Source organism: Falco biarmicus, chromosome 1, assembly GCF_023638135.1.
Source record: "Falco biarmicus isolate bFalBia1 chromosome 1, bFalBia1.pri, whole genome shotgun sequence".
Classification (NCBI taxonomy): domain Eukaryota; kingdom Metazoa; phylum Chordata; class Aves; order Falconiformes; family Falconidae; genus Falco; species Falco biarmicus.
In genome coordinates this window covers 6,808,720-6,826,736 of record NC_079288.1, presented here as the reverse complement: position 1 = coordinate 6,826,736, position 18,017 = coordinate 6,808,720, and the positions used below count along the sequence as shown (strand labels likewise).

At 50.8% G+C, this 18,017-nt stretch overlaps 1 long non-coding RNA gene across 1 annotated transcript; it reads right to left on the bottom strand.

Annotated features, from left to right (window-relative positions):
• Window positions 1-6,375: 6,375 nt before the first annotated feature.
• LOC130143907 (uncharacterized) lies at window positions 6,376-17,442 on the bottom strand. Its single transcript, XR_008819921.1, has 3 exons — window positions 17,287-17,442; window positions 14,087-14,241; window positions 6,376-7,732 (listed from the first exon to the last, which is right to left on the bottom strand). It is a non-coding gene; the product is annotated as an uncharacterized LOC130143907 (long non-coding RNA).
• Window positions 17,443-18,017: the final 575 nt, after the last annotated feature.

Below are 18,017 nucleotides of genomic sequence, written 5' to 3'. Positions count from 1 at the left end.
TCTGCAGAAATAGAAGCTGAAGATGCTGGCTGCAGGAGATGGGTAAGGCTTTTTCCACTCGTCCAAGGTGAACTTGGAGATGTTTTGCAATAGCAGCAGCCGTGAGATGAGGGCTGGACCACATCCTGGGGCACCAAGCACAGCACGAGCCTTGTTCTGAGATGTCAGGCTCAGAAATGCCTTCTGCCCGTGCTCACGGAGAGGGGAGCAGGTCCCCATCACCCTCCCCCAGGGACACAGGGGCTGGGGACAGTCACAGATGGCCAGACTCGGGGCCTTACACCAACAACCGTTGGTAAGGGGGCATCTCCCATCAGGGACCTGTTATCAGCTTTCTGTTCTGACTATACCGATGGTTCCAGTTCCACTACAAAAACTTTGCTGACTTTCCAAAGAATCGCCTCGCTCCCCAGAACAGCCGTGTGGGATGCAAGCACATGTAATTTGATGTGTAATGCTCCAAGCAGGAGAGCGCTGGATAATTCACCCCATCAGACATGCACATTATGTTGCAGGGCCATATTATTGCATTTAATACCTTGAATTTTATGCCAGGCTGTTTCATAATCTACAATGCAAATCCCAGGTGGATGGCAACGCACACCCTGCTTCTCCTGCAAGCACAGAGGCTCCTTCTTGGGAGAAAGGGCTTGCAGGGCAGATGCAAAGTGCAAAATGAAGTCAGAAGAGGAGCGAGCTGTGGTGGTGTGGAACACAAGACTGGAAGTTAGGAGGGCCACACGATGTCCAGACTCGCCACAAATGTTCTGTGTTACTTAGCTTGCGCCATAGCAGCTTTTAGAAGCACTGAAGTTAACCCCCAGCGCTGTACGGTGCAGAAGGTCCCTGCTGGGAAGATTTGTAACTCTAAATATTTCACAGGGTTTGTTTCTTTGTGCCTCTAACTCAGAGAAAGGCTGGGGCTGCACCGACACTGCAGAAGTCCCTAGCATCTACCCACAGAGGCCATTCGGGTGTCAACCTAATTGCCCTCACCATGTTTTTATATACGCTTCTGCTAAATGGCAGAGGCTGAGCAGGCTGCTCGCCCCATCATTCAGCGCAGGGGCTTTGCAAGGCAGAGATGCAGGGGCTCTTTAAAACTTGCATGAATGGAGCTCTCATAAATTCCACATTTGAGAAACTCTGGCTGTATCCCTGGGTCATAAAAAGAAATTAAAACTGCATATAACATTCAGTACCCTGTAATCCCGCTGCACAGCCTTGTGCCTGCATAAATCAGAGCCTCTCATGAATATTGCACTGTACCTGCAGCTGCCTGACCCACATGTTTAAAAAAAGATAAATAGAAGGAAAACAAAGCGATAGTCACGTAAAGGCTTCACAAACAGCACCTGCTTTCTGGAAGCCTGAAAGGTCACCAAAAGCAACCTGAGAAGCACACAGGTTTCAGGGACCTGATCAAAGCCTGAAAAGGAGGAGAGAGTGTATTTTTTTTTTCCTCTCTTGCAACAGTGAGGAAAGCCCTGTAGTGCACGGCACAGCCTCTGGCAGGAGTTTTGTGGTCACGGAGAGGGACAAGCTGCAGAACCCCCCGAGGGTGGTGAGGAGCAAGGAAGAAAAGCTATTTTATAAGCCACGGAGGGGGAGCAAGACTGAAGCTTCAATGGTAAAGTGCTTTTCCACCAGAAATAACTCACAAAAGTTTAGGATTTCGAATTCTGTCTTGGTTAAAGAGAAGGATCCATGCCATATCTTTTTTTAAATCCCCAAATTTTAAAGAATACAAATCTAGCTTCTTGTCCAGCTCCAACACAGAGACCAGGGGCAGCTGCTATAAGCAGCTTTCCCAGAGATGTAGAACACACACCACAGTGCTCAGGGGGTGCTTTGTGTTGCAGGATCTTCAGTAACGGGCAACTAGTTTGGCCAAGACACCCCGCTCTGCCCCCTCCCCCTTCCCCAGTTTATCTGCTGCCTGGCCGGTCTTGCTCCCAGATCCGTGCAAGGGAACAGCACAAAGGCAGATAGGAGACGGTGGAAAGCCCAGCGCAAACCCGCCTTCTCGGGATGGCTCGGAGACCACGGACCGAGATGGCCACTCTGGCCATTTACTCGCTTTGCAACCTTTGCCAAGTTACCCGCCTCTGCCTCAGTTTCCCCACTTGTGAACAGTAAAGCTTTGGCTACTTCAAACTCCTTGGTATCCACCAGCATCCCAGGAGGTACTTGAGCTTTTATGCTGATTTTACACGGGGGTTTGTACAGACTTGCTGCCTACCACCTTCCCACCAAATTGGGGGGGGTTCTTTAACAACAGCAACCCCTTTTCAGCTCCTCACTGCTGCTCCCATCACAACTTCTCCTCCATCAGCCAGAAACTCAACACAGCCTCGTGCCCCCCCCATCGCTGTACTGCAAAATCCTGCGTCTTAAAACATTAAGCACAGGTTTGTATGGCAGCCAGTGAACACTGCTAAAAAGGGTACTGAATGCTTTTTCCATTGCCTTTAATTGAGTGAAGAGAAAACAGACTCTGCCGCTGTCATATCACATCAAAATAATTAGCTCAACTATAAATAGCTCAGCTTACTCACTTTTTTTTCTTTTCCTCTTTTTTTAAGGTCAAGCCTGCAGCCAAAAGGAGCAGCGGCACATCCCAGAAGAGCATCGCTCTCTGCTTGGCTTCAGACAAACCAGCGAGACAAGGAAGTGCCTCTGTAATCAGTGATCCCAAGGCCACACAATTACATCATAATTAGAGGCATAATTAGTCCCATTTAGGTAAGAAGAGAGGGGAAAGAGTGTTATCAAGGCCTATGCAAATTTTCCTTAGCTTAATTAATGAGCATTTTCAAACCAATTTTTGCCAACCTGCCTTTGTTTCCGTTGGGTGATGCCTCTGGATCAGGTTAGTTTATCCTGGAACCACTTCAACACCAAGCAGAGCTTCTACACGAGTGAAATGAGCCGACCAAGCTGTGGCACCGAGGCATTTCTTCACCTTCACTAAGGGGTTTCAAGCCCCAGCCTGGTGGGAGCCGTGCCCTCGTGTTCGCTCCAGCTGGCCCTCATCCCCTGTCACTCCTTAAGGGCTATATCCTGAACACCTGGGTACCACTGTGTCAAGCTGCTGCAAAGAGCAGTGGGAATAAGCAGCAGCACCACTGCTGAGCACAGTGTGGGCTCTTTGCTCTGCTCCTGGCCGTGTAAACCAGGTGCTGTGAGCTGCTATGGCTTGGTCCAAACAGCAGCCACGCCACTCTGCCGTCGTTGCCGAATTGGCACCGTGTTACAGCAGCTAGCATCGTCAGCAGCCCACAGATCAAATCCATGCTAGATTTTATAGTTGCATTAACTAGGAGATGTCCCCGAAGTCCCTGTGAGGGTGCCCTGGTGGGACGGTTTGTGAGGCTGCTGTCCCCTGGGAAGCCCTGGTGCTACGGCTGTGCAGCTCCTTTTGAGTGATGCTGATTTTATGCAATACACAGTCTCAGTTCCAGCCCAAGGGCTGCACAACGACATGTTTAGATCCATCTCTAGCCACTGTATGAAACCTGAAATATTCCTTTTTCTGCTTCTGTAACTTTCCAACTCTTTGCAACACCACAAAGCGCAGGAGCCTCGCAGTGCCCGCCTGCGGCAGCGTGCAAGGGCGACCGATGCCTCTTCTCCACTCCTCACAGCAAAAGAGGATTTTCTGCAATCATTGAGTTTTCACAGGAGCTAGTGGGAGTTAAATATCCAGCTTGAAAAATATATTTGTGCTCAGACAGGTCTGGCAGGTCTTCAAACAGATCCTGACCTACTCACGGATATTTTTTTCCTGCCTGGTCTCACATGCAACCGTATTTTCCAGATACGCTTATCTACCTGCCATATGCAATGATGTATAGCCCTGGAGAAAGGAAAGTAGGTGATTACCTTTCCCCAGTCAAGTGCAGTAGAAAGGTCAGATTTAACGTGAAGCTGAGGGGCGATGGAGTGACACAGAAAATGTACAAAAATAGAGCGTGGCCACGCTGAAAGGCGAGGGTGGCCGCTGGGCTGGGCGACACGCAGCAGCACAAATGCACCATTCATCTCCACAGAGGCTCTTTATTGCTCCTTGGTCTTAGGTTTGGGAGATGGCTCCACTCCCACAGGAGACAGATTTTTAGAAAGATCCTGTGAGTTAAGCAGGTGAACTATTTCCATCTGACCCCCGAGCCCTCTCCTGCCGGCACCCCCGGCCGTGCAGAGCCGGTGACATCCCACGGCTGCCCACTCCCTCACCTCCCACTGGGAGGGGAGCTGCCTCCCCCTTGGGTTGCCCCAGGCTTTTATGATGGAACAGGTATTTTTCCTCAATTCCACCCTTCCAGTGGCTGGGGAGCTGCCACACATCACGTACGCGGTCCTACGTTGGTCTGAGCGTTGCTGGACACTCACAAAACAGGCAGATCATTCACGTCGATGGAAATAAATGTGCAATGCAGCAGCTCCCTGCATTCGGAGGATACCATGGCAGCCCCTGCCCGTGCCCTAAATGCAATCAGGTATTTCACAACCTCTACAACTAAATTAGGTTTTGTTACGCACGCTTTTTTTCTCCAAGTCCCCCCTAAAGCCAACAGCAGATTTCAAGGAGAAATTCTGACCACTTACTAGGGTTCAAGCCCCATATCCAAAGCACTTATGTTAAAGATTCAAGAACATCAGAGCACCTTTTAAAATAATTTCACGGTTGAAAACTAGCTCCTGCTTTTACTCTCCTGCCTCATTTTTTAGTTTAGGGTTCAAAGTGCCTTTCCAAACCCAGCTCCAGGCAGACCTGCTTGGGTGGCTGCATGCTTTGAAGGCTACGGGTAAGGCACCAGGCTTGGGAGGGATTATCCTTAAAGTTAAGAAAGTTTCTGAAGCTGCCTATGATAGATTGATAAGAAATAATGGAGAATTGTTTCTTTTAAATACAAAGAACAATTCAGTCATAGTATGACTTGCGATAGAGACATTATGAAAGTTATCAGATCCAAGTCTGCATGCTGAATCTTTTTAATATTGAAGAGAAATGCAACAATTTACTGTCCGTGCTGAAGTCTGGGCTTCCTGGAAGTGTACCCTGCCTTTCTTCTGCTGCTCCATGTTCCCAGTATCTGCCTCTGTCTATTAAATGAGTGCCATGAATCACAGCCTAACAGTATTTTTTCAAAGAATTACTTCTTTCCTAAGAAGTCAGATCAATCCCAGTTAAAAGTGAACTCCGTGACTGTGCCAAATATTTAGAGACTAAATCTAAACCCCAGCAGTGATCTGCTTCCTTTATCTACAGATGTTGGGCACGATCCAGATACCAGCACTCCCGTCACCTCCTGTGGGCCCGCAGCTTATCGGGAGAGTTTGCAAGGAAAAAGAAAAATTGCATGTAGAACCAAAACCATATTAAAAAAAAAACACTTAACAGGTAATTCTAGAAAATCCATATGTGCTCTAGATCTTCCCCATTGAAAGTCTGCTGTCTGGCAGGACCCCTTTGAGCATCCCCCCTCCAGCTGAAACGCAGCCCTGCTAACCAAGAGCTGGTTTCAAACCTCTTTAAGACCCATACGAAGCACCCATGCCCTACAGCAAGTTTGGCAGTCAGCACTTTAAAAAATAAACTCAGCTACAGAACGACGATTTGCATAGCGCAGGGTGACTAAAATTAGCCCGCCTCAACTCCTTCCAGAGAGGAAGCCTGACTTGCCGCTGCAGTTTCGGGTTTCTTTGCTTTAAGAGAAATTCAGAGCATCCGAGGAACACAGATGTGTCTTCTGTGCGGTCCTGCTCCTCTGGGCTGGCACGGTTCTCCAAGGCTACATCTCGGAGCTGTCCTGGGACACCAGCAAAAGCTTCATTCTTCCCAATGTGAGGAAGCAGCGTATGCTGACACCTGAGAAAGCCCTGTCCTCAGTGTGGTGGTGGTTTGAAGGTGATGTGTTAAGAGAGAACATGTTGCCGGTCTCAAGATGATCTGTCCTGGATGTGGGAAGCACAAAAACTTTCTCAGTTAATCACCACATGGGACAGAGGTTTCTGAAGGCTGAGGTGTGCTGAAAGGCGCTCTGCAAAAGACCTACACGGTCTAAAGCTGTTTTAGGATTGCTAAATTAACCATCATTAGCCATCGGATTAACGTGAGATACCCCAACCAGATTCTCGGTCACTGCCCCACATCATCTTTGTGTCACAGCCCGCGTCCCTCTCCCATAATTTAATATCGCAATTTCGGTGGGCAAACAGCTCACGCGCTCGCTCTGTCTCATGTAATTCTGCAGAAGAACAGATGTCCATAGGAGGTTACGCCAGTCCACCATAGATGTCTCTGACGAATTTAAATTATTCAAAAAGTCAGTCATCAGCTAAGTGCTAAACTGGGGTGGGGGGGTGGGGTTGGGTTTTTTTATTATTATTTCAGCTTGAGATGTGGCTATAGCTTCTCTCCCCAAGATGTATAAATAATTCATTTAGTTATGTAGCGGGATCACTCAGGACCGGTGCTGCAGAGCGCTGCTTGCACAGATCCCTGCTCACCTGCTGCACGAGCTGGGCTCAGCTTGACCGTGTTTCATCCATCCTCCACCGCTGACGTCTGGATTCAGGGCCTGGGCCCTCAGACCACGTATCTCAGGATTTTGGTTCCTCTATCCCTGTGAGGTGCCAGATACGTTTGAATCCCAGATCATAGCTACCAGATCATAGCTTAATGCCTGTATTAAATTTGTGCAAAATAAACCTACTGCAGCAACAAACCGGTCAAGTATTGGGTTTTATATTTTATATGAACCTAAGCCAGCATCTAATTTCATTTTCTGCTGTGTTGTAGAATTGGAAGGTAATGATTCACTCTTAAAAACACATTTAAAATTATTTAGGTACAACTTTGACTGCAATATATATCTTATGGAAGGAGCCCAGGGCCAAAGCTCACTGATGTGCGGGGTCCTGGCTGGCTGCAATTAGGACCAGCCCAGCCCCATGACATGAAATCCGATGATGGATGAACTTGTGACCTAGAGGAGAAATCTGATCGTCACAACCCAGCTTCTTCTTCATTTCAGCTCTGCTCAGGAAAACAAAAGTCTTCATTCAATGTGCAGTTTTCTCCACCCTTCACCACTGGAATTTTTATATGATCTGAATTAAATACGCCAGACTTTGAAGGTAGAAGTTAAAAGTGGCCAAGCGAAATCCACGGTGTCTTTCTCTTTCTTTAGCTGTTGTCATTAAGCCTTGTACCAATCTGATGAGGCCCTACAGGAAAATGAGCTGCTATTGCATCCAACCTCCCTGCGGTTTAAGCAGAATAAAATACTGACTCTGGTATTACTGGATTTTATTTTTTTTTTTCTGGACTGGAGGCAATCATTGCTTTTTGTCGACCTTAACCACGTTCTGTGCTCTGAAGTTTAAGAATTAATCCTGAAGTCCTTGCGCAGGATTCCTGATATCCAAGGCAAAGTTTGAGCAAGGCACAGCCTCCTCAAAGTTTACACAGCAGTGGAGGGCTGGGATGGAAGTACCCACCAACCTGCAGTGTGTCAGAGCCATGGAGCTGGCACCTCCGCAGTATGGTGTGACGATAATTAGGTCTTAAAAGACACACCACCATGCTGGATGGAGTCCAGTTCAGCCGTCCTCCTTATCTGAGTTTCTGCTCAACTTGACGCACGTACAACATCTGCTTATCGACGGCCAACCTCGGAGGGTGCGGACGGGCACGGCGGCTCTGCCCGCCTGTGCTTCTGATCAGCTAAAAACAGATGGAAGGTCTAAGTCAGTTACACTGAAGCATGTGATAAAATTCTTTGCTAAACTGGGGCCTAAGTCAATGAGTCAGCGTGATCTTAGGGTGGAACTCAAATCACTGCTCTTGGAGGAGGAAGAAGACGCGCAAGAATGGAGCCAAAGGTTCTCCTGGGGTGACAGGCTGGGGTGGGCAGCAAGAGCCTGAGCAAATGGGGAAACGGCGCGACCCGAGAGGAGGAAGGATTGTGTGACTGCTTTCGTGGCTGCAGCTGGGGGGGAGGAATTTCCTCGTGGGAACATTGCCAGGAGGGTGAGGAAACCGCTTGCTTTTCTAAGCAGAAGCAACCAATAAAGGCGGGGTGAGAACAAAGGTTCTCGCCTGTTGTAGGCAGTGTCACTAAGACTTATAGTACGAGTGGTGCGTTGAGTTGTGTTGTCTAAAATAGCGTGCTTCCTTCAAGCTTTTAAAAGTTTAAAGGGATAAAGTAATAGAGTTCATCTCTCGTAAACATCTGTGATCACCATTCAGGAGGTCTATGGCAATGGCTTGTGGAGCCGAGAATAAAAATAGCCCAGGTCTCATATCAGGCCCGGATTTCATCTGAAGTTCTGAACACCAAGCGCCAGCTGAGCCCCCCTCACGGCACCGAGCTGCTTCTGCTGGGCTGCTGCTCCCCGGCTCTGGGCGAACCCCGGGGCCTTTGAGCCGCCTCTCGCTTCCTTGCTCTAAAACGTGCAAAAACGTCTTCATCGTAAAACGAGGGAAGGTTTCTGTCCTTCTGCAAGAATTTGTGGAGGACTAGAAAAGATTATCAACACTTAAATGGTTCAGGCTTTTGTCCCTTTTGGAAAACGAGTCAGTTGCAATCTGGATAGTGGGACCCTTGGTTTCCCTGGAAAACATTTTAATACATCAGGAACTAAACACTGAAATTGGTGGAGCTGTGTGCGCAAGAACCCAGCTTCCCCCCGCACAAAGACACATCAGATAGACCCAAAAAACCTGTGAAAGACAGACCCAAACAGCCTCCCAGAAATGCATCCCCCCCGGGGGGCTTCTGGGCACTGTGCTGGCTGAAAAGCCGCCTGGAGCTGTGCAGCAAAGCTGTTTCTGGAGATGTTCCTACTATGGTGAGGGAAAGCAGACTTCATGCCTGAAGGATCTCCTTGATTACATCTCCATTTCGTAGGCACCATCTACAACTGGTTGGAACCTAAAAATGGTAACTTCTTCTGCGCAGAAGAGACAGCAGACTCTTTTCGCCCCTTATAGCAAAAAAAAAAAAAAAAAAAAAAAATTGTTTTGAACTGACTCTTCTAGCTAAATAGCACTTAGAAGTAAGTGTAGCGCTCACGATGAGTCTAGTGTAGGGGTTCGCAGTCACTTTGCATGCCACGGAGCACAAATTAATTAAGAAAATCTTGTCACTTGGAAACTCTTCTATTCACAGTCGCATGAAATCAGTGTAGCAGTAACTTGCATGGAAAAATGACATTAGGGATATTTTTATTTTTAGCTGTCTTAATGAAATATAGCAGATGGAAATAAAGAGGAGAAGCCCATCCTATGTGACTAGCCATCTGTCTGGGGATCAGCAACAAGTATTTCATGGATCACAGCTAGAAAATTAGTGGGTAATTAATGTCAGTCTTCAAGCTACCATCCAATTCTTCACTCTCGTTATTCTACTCTATAGAGTGGCTTTCAAATGCCACTCATAACTTTCCTGGCCGTGACAGACATGCTCATAGCACCACCCTTAGCTCTAGAGTACTAAACCTTAGGTTGAGCACCAACAGCTCCCTGCAATCCCTCCCACACAGATCTGCAGAGCTGTCAGTGATCACGCAGCCAGCCGCTCACCGAGATCCTAAGGACTATTCCAGTTGATCTAAATTTGCCTTAAAGACAGTCACATCCCACCCTCGGTTCTGCAGCGCACCAGGCACTGGGACCACTGGGACCTGTGCTGGGCACGTCGTGGAAACCAGGTCACTAACTTGAACGTGGAGTAAAGAGCGATTATCCAAACCTCACTTTCGGTGTTGCATTTATTACTGACGTGCAGCTTTTCCAAGTTCATTAACTAGCTAGTCTGGAATCTCACTCTTCAAAACCTCTCCAATTACTTCTACGCACCGTTCAGCTGCAGGAAGCCTGTCTTGTTTAATGACATCCTAAACAGACACACGATCCCGAACGCTGCGAAAGGTCACGCAGCCTGAGCTTTTGGAGGTGAGATGCTTGTTCAATGTTGTCATCATTATACCACTCAGCGCTCACCCTGGCTGCGTTACGGCTGCCGCTTGTTCTCCCTTTCCTTTTTGGGAAAATCAATGCTCGTCACAACACAGTTTTTATATTTCACCGTTCCCGAGTATTGCTTATCCCTCTCTGGTTACAGGATATTGTTATCAGGCTGGTTTAACTTTGTTTATTACCCCCGTTCGGCCGGCTCCTACAACTCACTTGATACCGTTCTGGTTATTTTTATGCTCTAAGAACAGTGTGCTCCAAAACTGCACTTTAAGTAATGCCCCGAGGAGCAAAGCCAGCGGAGACACCAGCTTTACTCACTGGCCTGTCCCAAGCCCCAGACGATGCCTTCGGAAACAACCTCTCTTCCTGGAAATCCAGGGCTAGCCGGTAAAGCTCTACTGTGTGGCACAAACTCAACTCACCTTCACAAGATCCTAGGCGTGCAATATCTGAACCTGACGTCGTGGGGGGAAATTGTCTTATTCTTCATATGAGCAAAGCAGCCACACTGACAGAGCTCAAATCTAGGGAATCCTATTTGTAGACCTACTGAGGTTCTGGCTATGTCTTCTGTTACTTTTGTGGCTCTTATTTATTTAATTTTTTTTCCTTTTGCATGAGTAAGCAAATCTTGGCTTGCCGACAGATACCAAATCCTTGCAAACACGTTTCAGCCTACCCTTTACAAGCTTGCAGGTTCATTTACAAGCTGTGGAAATGTCCTCTCGACCCCATGGCGATAACTTCACCGGCTCATCCCTCTCCCTTTCAGCCCATGGTAGGTCAGCTAAAGGGGCTGGTGGCCTTGTGCTCAGCCGAGCCGGCCACCATGGCAGCTGGTCCTTACCAGCACCCATCCAGCTGGGGCGGCAGGGCTGGGCGGGCTTGCAGGGTCAGTTAGAGGGAGGCCACCAGGCAGCCCCCCTCCCTTCCAGCCTGCCTCTGGAACGCCTGTAAGGAAATCACCAAAATGCCTCCCTGCTGATCCCCCCGGCCTCATCTGCCGCGGCATGGATTTGAGGAGCAGGGGGGTGAGTTGGGCATGCGCTGTGTTTCCAGGTGAGCCCCTGTGCCACCCCCTGTGCCAGCGCCATGTCCCTGTGCCCTGTGCCCTGCACCCTGCACCCTGCGCGGGGGCTTGGCCTCACCTGCTCTCACAGGGGGACATCATCACATGTGTGGGCCAGCAGCATCCTGCTCTGATGGAGTTTATCAGCCTAAAAAATGGGGATTGCGTAGCTTACCCACTTCATACCGAAACAGTGACCATCACCTAATTAACAGTCGGAAGGGCTGCTCGAGAACTGCAAAGTGAGAGCTCGCCAGACATAGAGCGCTGTTTGCTTTTCATTGAAGAAAGGATGAAAAGGTGACCTTAAAACCCAATATATGTGCGATGCCACGTGCCCTCTGCATACCCTTTGCCATTGCCTGGTTTCCGTTCGGTTGCACGTGCTACCTGGGGTGCACACAGGATCCGGCGCCTCCTGCTCGCTGCTCCCCGGGGGCTGGCAGGCACCCGAGGGAACGTGTGGAGGCGCCTGCCCAGAGAGGAGCAACCCCTGTCCCACTCCCTTGCTGCACCGTTGGCTGCACTTTGAGAACATGCACGGCCAGAAAACCGACTTCCCTGGTATTTTCTATCCAAATTCAGGCAGTAAGATAGCAGGGCAGCTCCACATCTCTCCCTCCTTTCCTCTCCTCCTACCATCTCAAGCAGCCAGGAGGTTGCCCGCAGACCAGGATGAGGAGGATTTCTTCCTAAGCACTACCCAAGCCAAACACCCCAACAGTTAACTCACGAGGCGTTTTGGAAGAGCTGTCAGCCCATCGGTGCGGCGTCTGAGCCTGCTGCAGGGCAGGCAGCACCCTGCTGCTGGTGGGTCACAGCAAGGCAGAGCTCAGCACTGCCTGCCGGAGCACCGCGGGGGGCTCACACCCCAGCCCCACTGGGCTGCTGACTGGTACGGCCGTTTCGAAGCCCGTTTGGGGCTGGGGGCACACACGTGGGTCCCTGCGGTGTGCACATCCCCAGTTTTGCCACCCAGGGACCACAAGGATCTTTTGCCAGATCTTATGTTACGTCTTCCCCCCCGCCCCCCCCCCCCCCCCCCCCCCATCTCAGCCTGCTGTTGGCAGCAGCCAGGCAGCACCGAGCTCATTTTAAAATCCACCTCTGCTTTTGTGGCCAAATTAACCTCCCAGCTATCCAGGAACCCGTAACAAAATCATGCCTTCATGGGCTCAATGGTCTGTTAATGACGCACAACATAATCATCCTCCCTCTCCACGCTGCCAGCCCACACAAAGAAATCCAAGCCTTTTGGTGGTGTATTTAACCTGGAGCTCTACCTCCCTATAGGCATAGGGCTGGGATTTTTCAAATAATACCACTGGGAATTTCTCACTCAGTTCCAATTGTGTTTCAGAGGATTTGGCAAATAACTCGCAGCCTCTTTTAAAAACTCACAGAACAGCAATGGAGATAATTTGCAGGTTATCCAGAGGCGGACTGCTCCAGGTTCATTACAGTACTGGTTAAATGTCATTTATCTCATTTGTTGTCTCATTCTACTTACTCATTTCCCCTGGAAAACCAAACAGTTGGACACATGAGTTGGCTGGACAAGGTTTGTCTTTCAACTGTCATTCTCCGTTCAGAAATAATACCTAGAAATATCTTTTTCTACAGTCTTAAGCCGCCAGCCAAGGCAAACAACTGCTTATTACAGGAGCTCAGGTCCAAACTTCACCACCATTCATAGGGAGCTGGATCCAAGGTTTTGGTTTGGCTGATGATAAAGAGAGGCAAGCAAAGCCGAGTAAACCCGCATCCGAACTCCTCCCGGTGTCACCGGCCAGGGACTGGGCTGCTTCCAGCTTATCTTCACAAAAGCCCACAGCCCGAGCTGCCAAATCAGTTCTGAAGCAGCAGAACAGAAGTGTTTGGGTAAAAATGCATTGCTGTTACTAACGGTAAATAAATACATGAAGGAAGACCTGCTGCGCTAGAGAAAACTGCACCTGAGTGGTGACATTTCAAGCCCTGAGCTGCACCGCCAGGATCCGCACCCTGGGTTGGCCGGGTAGATGCCAGGCAGGCAGCTAGCACCTGTCCCAGGCTCTCCCCAAAGCTGCAAGGGTTTCCCGGGCCATAATCCAGCCCCAAGGGCTGCGGGCACTGCTTTGGGTGACATACAGCACAGCTGCGCGGGGCGCGGGAGGGAGGAGGAGAAATGCGGGTGGCGCGTGTCGTGCGGTGTGATTTGATCCAAGGAATCGCAGCTGAGGCAGCGCAAGCCCCGACAGGCATCGCCGCCGCTGGCTGTAAAAGGGCAGGGAAAGGCGCTCAGCAGGGAGGAGGTGACCCAGCGCCTCGGCTGGATGCTGCCCCCGTGACAGAGCAGCCAACCTCCATCACAAACCCCGTTCCCTGCCTGATCCCCCTCTCGCCGCGCAGATGCAAATACGAACTGGCCTTCCCTTCGCAGCTGCAGCAAAAGGGTGACTGGGTTGCTTTTCTCGGCCAACCCTGTCCTGGCTGTTCAGACTTTATGAGTTAGAAATCCCCAGTATATTTTGAAGCCTCAAGGCTACTGAAGTGCAACTAGTTCCCTGCCGTTGACCTTTCAATGTGAATATTTGAGGGCTGTTTTCATTACAGTAATGGTAAGAAACTCTAAAAGAAAAAAAAAAACAAAAAAAACAAAACACAAAACCAAACCCCAGATTTTCTTTTAGTCACACAATGCCAAGAGGCAGATAACAGAAAAATGACGGCAAGCCCTCGCACAGATATAATTACATCGCAGAAAACTCCATCCTACTCTTCAGCACTTAAATTCTCTTTTCCAGTGAAACATGCCTGCTGAGCTGGGGTGTTTCCCAAACGAAAGCAATCTCCTGAGCCGTGTTTTCGGATGCCATTCCAATAGGCATACGCCTGGATGCTCTGCTGAACTGCTGTCTCCCAAAGTGCTTCCCAGCTAAATACCTGGTAGCTGCTGGAGCTGATAGCACTGAGGATCCCGACGGGACAGATCCTTCATAACCCACTTAAAAATCAAAATATAAGCAAGCCAGTTCTATCAGTTTTACCTGTCCTTTCCAAAACATCATCTTCAGTTTCCCAACCTGGCTGCTGTCTTTCTTCGGACCAGGAGAATAATTAGGCTCATTAGGCTGGAGGGTGAGTCCAGGCTCTCTTCGTCAGGACTCGGCAGTTTTAGTCCCTGGTCTGTTTTAGCCATACCCTAAGATAAAAGAGGTAACAGGTGAAAAAGGGAACAAAACCAATATCCTTGTCCAAATAAATACATGCATTTATTTCTATTATTATATCTGTATATGTATTATTGCCCAGCAAAGCACAAGGGCCCCCATGTCCACGCCCCGGTGCCAGCTATTTGGGAGCTTGGCTGCTGGAGATGGAGATGGGTCCCCTCGGCCACTCAACCCCCCTGCCGCAGGGGACAGACTCACGCAGCAGGACGTGCGTCCTTTCAGGACATGTGTGTTTTGATTTTACTCATTGATCAAAAATAGCCAGCTTACTTTATTTTCACATCCGCTTCAGTAGCACAGTGTCAGGTGGACTTTGTGTCTGTCTCCAGCTGTTGGAGCCCAGCCCACATCTGGAAGGTTTGGTGAATTTTTTGTACAATGGGAAAAATCTGGGGGGTGAGAGGAGGAGGGACCAAGCCAGGAGAGACTGGCTGCTGCTTCCAGCCACAGCTCAGGTGAGGCCCACCACGGACACAACCCTTACCAAATGCTTTTCTCTTCCTTTTTGTTCAGCCCGTGAACAAAAATTGATGTTTCCAATCTGGAAGAGCAACCGCAAGCCAGTGCCCTGTGCAGCACAGCTCCAGGTTGCTCACCCGCCTGGTTCAACCTGGTTTTCTGACCCAGTTTGCACATTGGGGCACAGGGACACCCTTGCTGGCAGCGCTCACGGGGTGCCTTGCCCAGGGGCTCTGCTGAACCTCCCTGTACTGACCAAATACATGTGGGAAGCCCCGGCCGCTGCCACCCAGGCTGATGGGTGGGAAGACACGGTGTGCACATGAAATCGTACGTAGCAGCCCAAAGGGTTAACCGCCCTGTTCACAGGAGAGCCAGGGGAGAAAAAGCAGCTTGCAAAGGGCTTAAGTTTTGTCCCCATCGCTTCGCCGTGAATCTCGCCCTCCCACACCGCCTGGTTTGATGTAAATCTCTCACACAGGGACGCTGAGTGCTCAGCACCCTCCGCTTCCCCTTGCTATCCGCAGGCAGGTGTGTGTCTAAGTGCTACACACCAGCCTGCGCCTTCCAACAAACGAGCAGAAATACCACGGTGTTACATCTGCTGCAATCTGCCTGTCAGTCAGGGAGGCTCCCATGGGCCTTTCGGATATTCATCCCAGGATGGCCACCCACTATTTGCTACAAAACCTGAGGCTCTGTCCATGAAGACCGACAGAAGCATCCAGCTGGTAACATCTCACACAGAAACCCTGGGCTGGGTCTCCCCGCCAGCCGGCAGCAGGGGAGCTAGATCATAAAAAACACACTGAATAAACCCAATCATAGCACCAAGGTTGATACCAAAAGCCGTAAAAAGCAGGGACAATAAAAAAGAAAAATGCACTGCAACAAATCCTGGATGCTGACACAAAGGGATTTCATTTGGAGAAGACTGCCTAAAATTCCCACTCCTGAAGGTGATCGGCATGTCCTGTCCTAGCAGGATTAGTGCTTGCACATACGTGCACACGTCAGCTCGTATTCATAGCCCTAAAATGTTCCTGTCAGTTACACACTCCACAAATACCAGCAAGATTTGAGATTATGCTTCCCCCCCCCCCCCCCGGCCCCAACCCACCCCTGTTGCTGTTGCATCTACTTGTTTCATCTATCAGTGGTCCCGTCCTCATCTTCGCCTGAGCATATGTTGCAGGAGGAGAAATATAATTAAGTTTGGAAAATTCATTTCGAGGTAACCAGATGTCTTGCACCACCTTGAACGTATTTCCCACACCTTAATTAGCTGAGGGAAAGGCAGCACCCGTGGCTGAGCGGCACCGACCGCAGTGGGGACTGCAGGCAGCCCAGGAGCAGACGGGCTCCGCTGTCCGGCATGGGGAAGCATCGTCCCCGGGAACGCGTCCCGCGAAGGCTTTTGCAGCGCTGTCGTGGGTTTGGAGAGGGCTCAGTTTCTGGTGCTCACCACCTGTACACGTCCCGATTGCCACATTCAGCTGTGACTTCCCTTTGCTTTGCTGCGGGGCTGCATGCTCAGTTTGTTATGGTCAGACGAGTGTGGTTATGTGTTCATACGCCCAGTCTGCATCGCTGGTTTGTGTGGTTGCTTCTGGATGCTTGCTGGGCAACTCGGGGGTGGATGGGCAGTAATACAGCTGTACTCGGGCACGCACTAAACCAGCATCAGCTGTGTGCCTACAACGACATCCACCAATAACTGGTAAAAATGGCATTTCTAGGCTGCGCTTTTACAAGAAATGCCTCGTTATTCCGTAAAATGTTGCAGGATGCTCCGGTCTGCCAGCCTGGGCCATGTACTTACAGGGCAGCAGCTCGCACAGAGCAGCAGGGCTACTTTAGCTCCCTGCAAAAACCTTTTGCTCCTCTGCCAAAGCCTTAAATCCCTCTGACGTCCTTCGGCTGAACTCCTGGCCTGCAGAGAGGGAAGGGGTTGTGCGGGGGGGACGGAGCGATGCTGGGAAGCCCGGCGAAGGCGACGGCTGGGAGCAGCTGGGAGGAAGCCGGGCACTGCCAGGGTCGCTTGCTTCAGGGGAGGGTTTTCCTATCTACGTCCACGGCGTGTGCCTGCTCTCCAGGGACCAGGGGCACTGGCTATTTCTGTACCCCTGTCAGCAGCCAGGAGCGATGGGGTATTCCTCTTGAGCCCCCACTCTTGCCCCCAGGGCCAGGTTTCCTCCTCCCGTCCCGTCCCATCCAGCGCCCAGCTCGCTGGGTCCCTGCCAGAGGTCCCGGTGCCAAGGGAGGGGTGACACCACGCCGGCCTCCCCGGTGGAGCAGGGAGGGACAGGGGAGGGACTCAGCTCTTCCCTGACTTGTGCCCGTCACCCCCTGCTCCCTCATCTCTGCTTGATCCCGCTGCGTTTGCGCCAGGTGGATCCAGCCAGTGTCGTGTTTGCGGCAGGGATGCGCCTTCCCTCGCCAAGAGCCAAGCTGACACCTCAGCTGTGCAAACCCCCAAACACCCCCCCAAAACTGACACAACGCCCCACTTCTGCATCCCCGGCTGCATTTGGAAATGGTTGAAGGGGACCCACCGCGGTTGGGGTGTCCGGCAGGAGTGGCTGTGCCCATCGCTGCGGTGCCTGCGGCAAAGCCGTGCCAGGGCAGCCGGTGGGATGCAGGTGTTGCCCTGGGACAGGGCTCTGGTTCTGGGCTCAGCGGCTGGTGGATTTTGGCTGCTGGCAGAGTGGTACCCGTCCCCCCGGTACCCGTCCCCCCACGGCCTCCCAGCCGGCTTATTGTGCCACATGGAGACAAAAATAGCTCCCCAGCTGCTGCCCACCTGGTGCCTGAGACGAGTTTAGGAAACAGCAATAAGAAACTGAAAATAAAAGGCTGAAAAGAGATAGATACAGGGCTGACACCAGAAGTGAGAGGGCTAAAAATAGCGGCGATATGATCCGTCAGAGCTATAGGTCATAATTAACCGCTCCAGTGTCTTTGGGCATCGAGCAAGTGCCTCTCCAGCAATAGGAAACTCACACGGGTTTAGCAGCCGAGACAGCTTGTCCCGGGCTCCCGGCATGCCAGCGCCGAAAATAGATGTGTGGACAGTCCCTGGCTCGTGGTGCCAGGTACCGGTGGGGTGTTACCCCCCTCCACCCCACACTGGGGACCACCACGCTCCTCTCACCCCCTGCCCCGGCGACACAGGGGCTGCCAGGGGCTGAGCCACCCCCTCTTGCAGGGTGGGTGAAGGCCGGGGGGACAGAGCCTGCGGCACCGGCACCCTCGGGGCACAAGCCCGTGCCGTATTCCCGGTTGC